The following is an 11473-nucleotide window of genomic DNA, read 5'->3' as shown; positions in this document are numbered from 1 at the left end:
TGCTTCAAAGTAGCACCTTGTTCTTCATGTAGTGAGTCTCATATCTTGTGCTTCAAAGTAGCACCTTGTTCCTCATATAGTGAGTCTCCTGTATTGTGCTTCAAAGTAGCACCTTGTTCTTCATGTATTGAGTCTCATGAGTTGTCTTTTTATACTAGTGGGAATTTTTCATTATAGAACTTGGCTTGTATATTCCTACGATGGGCTTCCTCAAATGCCCTAGGTCTTCGTGAGCAAGCAAGTTGGATGCACACCCACTAGTTTTCTTTTGTTGAGCATTCATAGCTCTAGTGCATCCGTTGCATGGCAATCCCTACTCCTCATGTTGACATCAATTGATGGGCATCTCCATAGCCCGTTGATTATCCTCGTCAATGTGAGACTTTCTCCTTTTTTGTCTTCTCCACACAATCCCCATCATCATATTCTATTCCACCCATAGTGCTATATCAATGGCTCACGCTCATGTATTGCGTGAAGGTTGAAAAACTTTGAGATTATTTAAGTATGAAACAATTGCTTGGCTTGTCATCGGGGGTATAGAAGTTGGGAACATCTTTGTGTGACGAAAATGAAGCATAGCCTAACTATATGATTTTGTAGGGATGAACTTTATTTTGCCATGCTATTTTGAGAAGACATGATTGCTTTGATTAGTATGCTTGAAGTATTATTATTTTTGTGTCAATATGAACTTTTGTCTTGAATCTTTCGGATCTGAATATTCATGCCACAATTAAGGAGATTTACATTGAAATTATGCCAAAGTATCACTCCGCATTAAAAATTCTTTTTTTATCATTTACCTACTCAAGGACGAGCATGAATTAAGCTTGGGGATGCCTGATACGTCTCCAACGTATCTATAATTTTTGATTGCTCCATGCTACTTTATCTACTGTTTTGGACTATATTGGGCTTTATTTTCCACTTTTATATTATTTTTAGGACTAACCTATTAACCGGAGGCCCAGCCCAAAATTGTTGTTTTTTGCCTATTTCAGTGTTTCAAAGAAACGGAATATCAAACGGAGTCCAAACGGAATGAAACCTTCGGGAACGTGATTTTCTCACCGAACGTGATCCAGGAGACTTGGACCCTACTCCAAGTCGTAACAGAGGCGGTCACGAGGATGGGGGGCGCCCCCCCCCCCCCTTGGGCGCTCCCCCCTGCCTCGTGGCCCCCCTGTTGCTCCATCAGCATACTCCTTCCTCCTATATATACCTACGTACCCTCAAACGATCAAAACAGGAGCCAAAAACCTGATTCCACCGCCGCAACCTTCTGTATCCACGAGACCCCATCTTGGGGCCTGTTCCGGAGCTCCACCGGAGGGGGCATCAACCATGGAGGGCTTCTACATCAACACCATAGCCCCTCCGATGAAGTGTGAGTAGTTTACTTCAGACCTTCGGGTCCATAACTAGTAGCTAGATGGCTTGTTCTCTCTTTTTGGATCTCAATACAATGTTCTCCCCCTCTCTCGTGGAGATCTATTCGATGTAATCTTCTTTTTGTGGTGTGTTTGTTGAGACCGATGAATTGTGGGTTTGCGATCCAGCTTATCTATGAACAATATTTGAATCTTCTCTGAATTCTTTTATGTATGATTGAGTTATCTTTGCAAGTCTCTTCGAATTATCCTTTTGGTTTGGCCAACTAGATTGGTAGTTCTTGCAATGGGACAAGTTCTTAGCTTTGGGTTCAATCTTGCGGTGTCCTTTCCCAGTGACAGAAGGGGCAGCAAGGCACGTATTGTATTGTTGCCATCGAGGATAACAAGATGGGGTTTTTATCATATTGCATGAATTTATCCCTCTACATCATGTCATCTTGCTTAAGGCGTTACTCTGTTTTTAACTTAATACTCTATATACATGCTGGATAGCGGTCGATGAGTGGAGTAATAGTAGTAGATGCAGAATCGTTTCGATCTACTTGTCTTGGACGTGATGCCTATATACATGATCATTACCTAGATATGCTCATAACTATGCTCAATTATGTCAATTGCCCAATAGTAATTTGTTCACCCAAGTAGAATATCTATGCTCTTGAGAGAAGCCACTAGTGAAACCTATGGCCCCGGGGTCTATTCTCATCATATCAATCTCTATCGCTTTCTTACTTGCTTTATTTTTACTTTGCCTTTTACTTTTCACTTTGCATCTATCTATCAAAAATACCAAAAATATTATTTATCATCTCTATCAGATCACACTCTCGGAAGTGACCGTGAAGGGATTGACAACCCCTAATCGCGTTAGTTGTGAGGAGCTATCATTTTGTGTAGGTACGAGGGACTTGTGTGTGGTCTCCTACTAGATTGATACCTTGGTTCTCAAAAACTGAGGGAAATACTTACGCTACTTTGCTGCATCATCCTCTCCTCTTCGGGAAATCCAACGCAGTGCTCAAGAGGTAGCACTTAGCTTGCACACACACTTGACACTTAGATCCCTTGACAGTGGTGAAACTAGGGATTAAGTTTAACTTCGCTAGTCGCGACATGCAACCAAAGGTAACATGACAGAAACATGAATGCCACACATTTGATTCACTATTGTTGCAAACGTGATTAACAACTTTATTGCAAACGTATGATAAGGATAAACGAAACAGGCCTCCTGACTCATTGCCTTTACCAACAAAGGGTCCATACTTGGAAATTACAAATTTATTCGACTCAAAGACAAGCTTGTAGCCATCTCTACAAGAAGAGATCCTCTAACAAGATTTTTATTGACGGAGGGGACATAATGCACGTTCTTCAACCGCACGATCTTCCCCGAAGTAAACTTCAGATCCACCGTGCCAACACCACGAACAGAAGCACTTGAACCACTGCCCATCAGTACGGTTGAAGTCCCTGCGGTCTGATAAGATGAAAACATGGAAATATGACCGCATACATGCACATTAGCACCCATGTTAATCAATCAATCAGGAGAATGACATACTGAAAGAATAGTGGGAAATATACCATACCCAGCATCCTTCATGTCAGCGTCTCCAGTGACAACATTAGCGGTCTTGCCGCCTTTCCCAGGATGACGCTTGTCATAGCGATTAGGACAACTAGGAGCCCAATGATCAGAATCCCCACACGCATGAAAAACACCTTTCTTCTTTTCATTCTTCTTCTTGAAGTTTGTGTGCTACACAACCTTATTTATACATCGGCTCGGCTCATTCCCGCAACCCGTGGTGCGGCGCGACGAGGCGAGGCGAGGCGCGGCGGGCGGCGGAGGAGGAGCACGCATGGATGTCCCTCTTGTTCTCATGCTCATACATGTGGGGGAAGAACCTCCCTTATAAAGAGGTCCAACTCCCTCTAAACTAGCAATGTGGGACTAAACTTTAGTTCCACCTCTTGCCTTGCACGAATGGGTTGCATGGGCCTCTTGGATTTATTAGGAATATCTAAAATTGCTATTGGGTTGGCCCATAATAGATAAAATTCCAGCAACTTTGAGGATTAATTAGGGTTGGGAAGCAACCGGAAACCCAAAACATGACAGGCCAAATCTAGCTTTTAAGAGCATGTGGCCATGTCAAGCTGCACATGTGGAACTACTTTTGCCGGGGACAAGTGAGTTCTTTCAAATAAAAGAGGGACATAGTCCTTGTTTGTAGAAGTTTGATGGGGTGCTATCCTAGGGAACTTGTAGTAATTGAGTACTGGTCTACTTGTAATAATTATACAGACTCTTTGGCTATTAAAGGGCACCAATCTGGTTTCTGGTTTTAGTGTCTTCAAAACTTGCATGAAGCTAATTGGCCATTTCTCTCCTTCTTTGACAACACAATTGTTGGTCTTCATGATGTCAACCTAAACAGAAAGTTTTCTTCTAGCTTCTTATGAACAATATACTTAATACAAGGGAAATCTCTTTAGAGAAAGAAGTTCTTAATCAAAGATTCCGCATGCATTATGTATGACAGACGTGTCACTGGGAGCAGAGGCCACCTCTTCTTTCATCATGACTTCGTCATGACCTGCTCATCCCAATGGGATCCTCCAGTTGGGGTTTAGCAGTTTTATAATATCATTTAAACATTTAAGAAACCTTCTAGCTATACCATTGTTCTTGGAGATCTTCATTACACTTTCCTGGGCAATTTGGACAACGAGGAATGATTTAATATTTAATGGTATTCAACCAAGCATATACAAGTGCAGTTGAAAATTTGAGGAGCTGAAATGGCTGCTTCTTAGGGCCACGAGGAAAAGATATCATCTGTTTGAAGGATTGATTAAGGCTATCCACTAGCTCATCAAATCCTTTGAAACCTAGGTTGTACATTTTTAACCTTGTTTGCTCTTCCTTCTTTTTGCTTTTAACCTAGATTATGACGTTGGAAGAAACATCATATTGAATCAACCCAATCTTGTCTATTATGAACTGAGTTAATATCGTCTGTAATCAATCGTCATAACACAGGGTGTTAACGTGTGCTTTTACTCCTTAGACCATGAGAGTATCATGGTCGCTTCTCATCGTACGGTGGACTTTGGGGTTGCTCAAACATCATCTCTAACATGGTGAACATAACGACAACTTACAGGTTCATCGGAAAGTTCGACAAGTGGTTGGATAGGTCCAGAGTGGGATTTGCTCCTTCGAGAGATATTCTTAGGCCCTCTCGGTGTGACGGCATCCATCATCATCTGGCCAGAAATAGGTGACTACGTCACATGGTTGCTGGAACAAAATAACGAGAAAGAAGAACAAAACGGGTAATGCGGATTTCATATAGTGAGCACAGTGATGAATCAGGAGGATACCGATGTGTCTTGCATTTTGTGAAATATCGCGAAGCAAAAGGGACATCACATGATAACCAAAGGTTCACTTGAATATCATTCGTGTGCTCATGGGACATATATAGATGTTCACGGTCCACTATAGGTCACTGAACGAAGGGATTTCGTTCATGTCTATGAGTTACCGAAGCTACAGGGTCATAAGCTTAAGGCAATCAAGATCTACTAAGTGTTAGTAGGGCGGTAGTGATGAGAATATATTTCTGGAAATGTTTCATTAGTATTCAAAATAGTTTCGAGAGGATTCGAAAGCATTTCGGGGTCACCGGAAGGGTTTTGGTGAATATCGAATAATAGCGGGAATCATCGATAAACATATATAGGTGAAAAATATTTTCAGGGATGTTAAATTATGTATAAATGCCTGGAAGTACTTAAAACAATTTATATTTAATTTAATATTAATGGGGCTAAAAAAGCCAAGAGGTGGAAGTCAACTTGGGCCACCATGGCCCAAGTGGAGAGGCGCCTCCCTTTCCTAAGGAAAGAGGCTGAATAGGGGTAGGGGAGGAGTCCCTCCTTGGTGGCAGCCTTCTTCCCCTCCAACCTACATATACTTGAGGTATTGACCACAATTGTATACACAAGTTTTGGAGTCTCCTCTAATTTTTCTAGTTCTATTTCTAGCTGATCCTAGTTGACTAATTAGAGCTAGACTAATCCTCTTTTCCTCATAGTTAAAAGTCATGGGTGGTACTAATCTCCTCCCTCTAATTCTCCGACGATGATTAACTCCAGATGGTGAAGCACTGCCGGATTGTGAAGACTGCACGCTTGCAAGCAAGTAGAGAGGCCGTGCTTTTAGTCTTCAGTACAAGGGACTGTTCGTGGGCGGTTCGCGGGATCGTTCATTGACGGTTCGAGGGACTCTAAGTATAATCTACACCGACACATTCATGAACTAAAATACCCGGCCATCGATGCATAGAGGATTGGCGAGTGTTTATACCCACACACGCACGAACGCACACCGCGCCCACTCACCCACGCCCCGCCCCCTCGCTGTACCTGGCCCACGCTCCTGTCGCGCCTGCATGCAGATGACGCGGCCACTTCAATAGCTTGGATGCGGTCACACCTCCGGCTCCATTGCTAGCTAGAAACTACCCACGCGCGGGCGTGCGCGGTCACACACGCACACACACTACTCGTCCAGCCCGCGCACGAACACGCACTGGCCATGACCGTGGCTTTATTTGGCCAGCATTCAGCCCCTAAGACACGGTTCAGAGGAGTCTGTCATCTTCAACGCCGGCGTCCTCCATCAGAGCGCGCTCCGCCGCCGGCTCCCTCCGCAGCTGGGGGCAGTCGCGCTTGAAGTGCACGTGCTCGCCGCACTTGTAGCAGTGCCCGCGCCGGTTCCCGCCGCTGCTCGACGCCACGCTTTTGCCGTCGTCGTCGTCCCAAGCTCCACGGCGTCCGATCCCGTGCAGCCCACTGAGTCGTCGTCATGAGCAGCTGCCCATCCACCTGGTCGCCGCTGTCCTGTCGTCGACGCCAAACTCGCTTGTCGAACGCGCGCAGCCGCCCGAGCGCTTCGTCGAACGCCATCGTCGTCACGTCGTCGAATTGCTCGATGCCGGCAACGACGGGGAAGATCCGATCCGGCACCGTATCCAGCAACTTCTTGACGAGCGACGTGTCGCCCAGCGTCTCCCCAAGGTTGGCGTACCTCGCCGCCATCGCCGCGAGCCTCCCACCGTACACGTCAAGCTCCTCGCCGTCCGCCATCTTCAGGCGGTCGAACTCGCCGCGCAGCGTCGCCAGCCTCGCCGCGGGGACCCGATCGGCGCCGACGAACCTCACCTTCAAGGAGTCCCATACCTCCCTGGCGATGAGCTTCGTCGCCACCTGCAGCAGCACGTCCTCCGGCAACGCCCCGAGTAGCAACGCGCGCGCCGTCTTGTCCTTCCGCGCGTTCACCGCCGCGTCGCCCGGCGCCACCGCCTCCCACACGGTGTGGACATCAAGGATCATCTGCGCCTTGATGGCCCAGACAGTGTAGTTGTCCACGGTCAGCATCGGCATCGCCATCGTCATCGATCTGTCCGCGCCGCCGCCTTGTGGGACGAGCGCCATGGTCGCCGGTGATCGCCCGAACCGAAGCTCCGATTCCAATTGTTGTTGCCGCCGGCCTCCCCCTGCTCGCGAGAGCTCTACCTCTCTACCTCACTCAGCTCTCGTCTCTCGCTCTCGAGGAAGAAGAAGACTAGAGAAGGAGATGGACACAGGGACACAGGAGAATAGAGCACGTACGCCACCGCCGCTCACACGGCGTCCTTTTTTCTCTGAGCACGAACTCAAATACCCGGCCATCGATACACAGAGGACCGGCCAGTGTTTATACCCACAGACGCATGAACGCACGCCGCGGCCACTCGCCCACGCCCCGTGCCCCTTGCTGTACCTGGCCCGCGCTCCCGTCGCGCCCGCACGCGGACGATGCGGCCACTTCAACAGCCCTGGACGCGGTCACACCTCCGGTTTCATCGCTAGCTAGAAAGTACCCACGCGCACGCCCACGCGGTCACACACGCACACACACTACGCGTCCAGCCCGCGTTTGAAGACGCACTGGCCACGGCCGTGGCTTTATTTGGCTAACATGCGTAGGCATATTTTTTTTTGTTTTCTACTACATTTCCCAACAGTTATTTGGTCCAAATAAATAGATCGATATGAAGCGCTTGGATTTACATGTAGAAGTCATGCCACTACCACGTTAGCTGGTACATATGATCCGCCTCAAGTGTACACCTTCTTGACTCATATCACATTTATTTTCTTTTCAAAGGATGGGTTTGGAAGGCCTCGGGATTAAGGGGTATGCTAATAAACCGAACCTAGGGGACATGACGCTATACCATACTGTAGGTGTCATGTCCTTCAATAGTCTACCGTGCTGGCTTCTCTCACAGTTCACCATGGTGTAGGTGTAGCGGCCTCCCTACTCTTCACAGGTAGTGCAGTCCGCCCCTCCGGCTAAAGAAATAGGCCAACTCTACTCCATGCCACCAATTTTCACCATGCATGTGCGACCTGTGCTAATTCCCTTTATTGTACTCAGCATAATGAGTTGAACTTTGTATCTAAACCTGCACAAAACTAAAAAAAAATACCTGGTATTTCTCCTCCTAACCTCGGAAGTTTGGATCATTTGCAACAAAGCCGGCATACATCAATGAAAAGTTCTAATTAAGAACTATGTGATTGGGCAGTAGTTAACATGTGTGCATGGAAATGATGCATCTCTAGAAAATTACAAGACGCAACTCTATAAAACCATGGGTGTTGGAGTAGTTATTCCAAAGCTGGATGAACAAGATAGGAGTTTTTTTTTCTTTTTAGTGATGCATGGTTGGAGTATATTGAACTAAACCTGATGAACACAACTAGCTCATCTTAACTTTCATGTTGGCAGTTGAATCAACTTAGTTTTGTTCCTTCCTTAGCTATTTAGCCTTGGGACACATGTTCCTTTTATTATAGGGTCTTCTACTCCAACACCGTGTTGGCCTTGGCACAAACATAAACTTTCACACTCTGTCTGTCAAATGTTGTTCAAACAGAGGCTCGTCTTCAGAATTAGGAGCGGGAACAGAAAAAAGTAACAGGAGCGACATATGTAATTGCGTGCCTCACTCTTGAGTCTTGACATAGCTCCACTCCTTGTTTTAAAGGCTGATTTCTTCGGCGATGCATTAGCCAATGTGTAATTGTGAAGGACGAAGAGTAAGACAAGAAATGACAATTTTATTCCATTATTTGTTCATGGGCTCTTGGCCAGTCGGACTTCTATCTTCCTACAATGGATCATCTTATATTGCTATGTTTTTTTTCGAAAAGAAGGATGACCCCCGGCCTCTGCATCTCGGAGATGCATACGGCCATTTTATTGATTATTCTTAAGGACCTTACAAAGTATAACAACAATATGCCTGAATCAGTCATCTTGGCATCATCTACCGCTACTCCTATCCAAATGATGGAGGGGTGCAATCTGGGCCACATACACATACCTCTCACATAAGCCTAACATCTAAAACCGGAGGCCCCGACGGACCCATCTGCTGGGTCCGGGGCTCAAACCGGTCTGACACACTCACATGTGTCGTCGCCGCCATCTTCCACTTCAGAGCAGATTGAGGTGACAACCTTGTCAAGTCTTCTTGCACCGACGCCACCACGACGTCAAACGACGACCTCCATCTACGTGAGCCTTGGCAGGTCCTCCACCATTGACGCTACCACGACGCCAACCGACGACCTCCACCGACGCGACTCCATCTCCAAGCAACAGACGTAAATCCATGCTAGGAAAGGGCCGCACCACCGCCGTCGCCCACCATCCACAAGCGCCACCCTACCCCAAGGTATCCAAAGCGGCGCCTTCAAGAAGGGAACGGCGCCGTCAGCGCCGTCGCCGGCCAACAGAGTTAGGGCTTTTGCCCAGGAAACCTAGAAAAAGGTGAAGTGAGGAGATCAATCCATACCAACGCCTCCAAGGAGGGATTGCTATGTGTGATCTGTTGGATAGTAAATCCCATTCTAGGTCCACTGTAGCTTGTGCTCAAGCCCGGGAACCACTAAAGTGCACAACATTATGAAGAAATTATTTCGTGCTTACTCCATTTACTCATTTGGACATTTTGCCAAACTGGGATTCAGACCCTGCTGTTTGCAGCAAGGGGGCGTTGATTCTATTTTATGTCCAGTTTTTTGTTGTACAGAAGATCAAAAGGCATTAGATCTATTTTATTATGTATGCTTAGAAGATGATGTTCTCAGCACCAGCGGTACTCTGTTACCTTCAAATAAAGCAGGGCCTTGAGGGCTCTTTTTCGGGGGGGAAAGCTACACCTTATTGGAGGACAATTTTTTTCCACATTACATTCAGTACAAGGACCATATATCTATATCTATATCTATACCTATACCTACTATTAAAGGGAATAGGTATTCTTGGTTTGGTTTAGTCCTTTTCGCACGCTAACCTTTTTTTTTTTGAGAAATCTCGCCACTTTATTAAATAATAGCAATGTTCATAGGTACACGGTGTTGGTCATGGGGGGCTCCCAGCCAAACATGGCGCCCTATATCTAAATTACATGCGTACTTGGCGAGATTGTGAGCTTCGAAATTGTGATTTCTACGCTCGAAAGCAAAAACAACCGAATCAAAAAGATTACTCCGTTGCGTTATTTCATGTACTATAGCTGAATGCGGGCCTCCTGTTCCGTCATTTATGTCTTGGATCACCCCTTTGCAGTCCGATGCAATCCTCATCCGTGTCACATGAAGATCCTCAGCAAGAGCTAGAGCCTCCCTGCAAGCAAACGTCTCCAGAATTGTTGGGTCAGTTATGCCACGGTAAACCGCCGCCGAAGAACCCAAATATAAACTCGTGTGATCACAACACACCGCTGAGACAGCCCCGCCTCGTCTATGGCGCCCAACAGCACCGTCGACATTGATCTTCACTATGCCCAATGGTGAAGGTATCCATCTCATCTCTCCTCCTCGCGGTACCGCTGTCTCTGTTCGTCGCTTGACAGGCTTCTCCAACTGCTGCAGCTCGTTAATGTATGAAGTTACAAACGATGAGGTGTGCATCGGGGATTGAAAAACTCCTTCATGAATCGCCTTCCTTCTGGCATACCATACTGCCCATAGAGTAACAACCATCAAAGTAAAGGACTTCTGATCGAGGTCATCATGCATCTTAAACAACCAGTTTTTCGTGATTGTCTTCTCGTTAGCCGCCATGTGTGCCACCAGGGTCGCCTTTCTTCTGGCATACCATACTGCCCATAGAGTAACAACCATCAAAGTAAAGGACTTCTGATTGAGGTCATCATGCATCTTAAACAGCCAGTTTTTCGCGATTGTCTCCTCGTTAGCCGCCATGTGTGCCACCAGGGTCGGGTCAGATAGCACCCAGGTACAGCGAGCCGCCGTGCATGACACCAACGCATGACGCCATGAGTCAGGAGCTGCGCACAAAGGACAAGCATCGCGTGTTGCCATATTCCTTTTGTTCAAAACATCCGTAGTTGGGAGAGAGTGGCGAGCTAAGCGCCACAAAAAACCCTAACTTTTGATGGAACCGTGAGAGACCAAAGTGATGACCAGTCCCGCTCTTCTCTGTCACTGCCCGAGTGCCCGCTCCTGCCCTCAAGCCAATTTTCTCGGGTGATTTTTGTTTTTATCATAAACTTGTAAGCCGAGCTTACCGTAAATAAACCCTTCTTCTCCGGGTGCCATGCCCAAAAATCCTGTATATTGCTTGTACACACTGGGATACGCAGAATCGCCTCTGCATCTGTTGGCAAGAAACATGTTCGGACTAGGGTTTTGTTCCAAGTCGCCACAGCCGGTAGAAGTAACTCTGAAACAAGCTGCGGCGAGTCTTGAATCAAAGAAACAATTGGCCTGAGTGATCCCTCCTTGGGAATCCAATTGTGATCCCAAATACTTGTTGTCTGGCCATTGCCGATTCTCTGGATTAAACCTTGCTTAAGAATATCACGGCCCTCTAAGATAGCACGCCAGATTTGTGATGGTCAAGAGCCCAATTCTGCCATGAGGAACTCAGAGTTCGGAAAATATGATGCTTTAAGGATCCTTGCACTTAGCGATGATGG

The 11473-nt window shown here is 46.6% G+C and overlaps 1 pseudogene; it reads right to left on the bottom strand.

Moving 5' to 3' along the window:
• Positions 1 to 5853: 5853 nt before the first annotated feature.
• Positions 5854 to 7127, bottom strand: LOC119326588 (annotated as a pseudogene).
• Between the last annotated feature and the right edge of the window lie 4346 nt (positions 7128 to 11473).

This window comes from Triticum dicoccoides, chromosome 6B, assembly GCF_002162155.2.
Source record: "Triticum dicoccoides isolate Atlit2015 ecotype Zavitan chromosome 6B, WEW_v2.0, whole genome shotgun sequence".
Classification (NCBI taxonomy): domain Eukaryota; kingdom Viridiplantae; phylum Streptophyta; class Magnoliopsida; order Poales; family Poaceae; genus Triticum; species Triticum dicoccoides.
The sequence above is the reverse complement of the archived record's forward strand: the minus strand, read 5'-3'. Positions and strand labels throughout refer to the sequence as shown.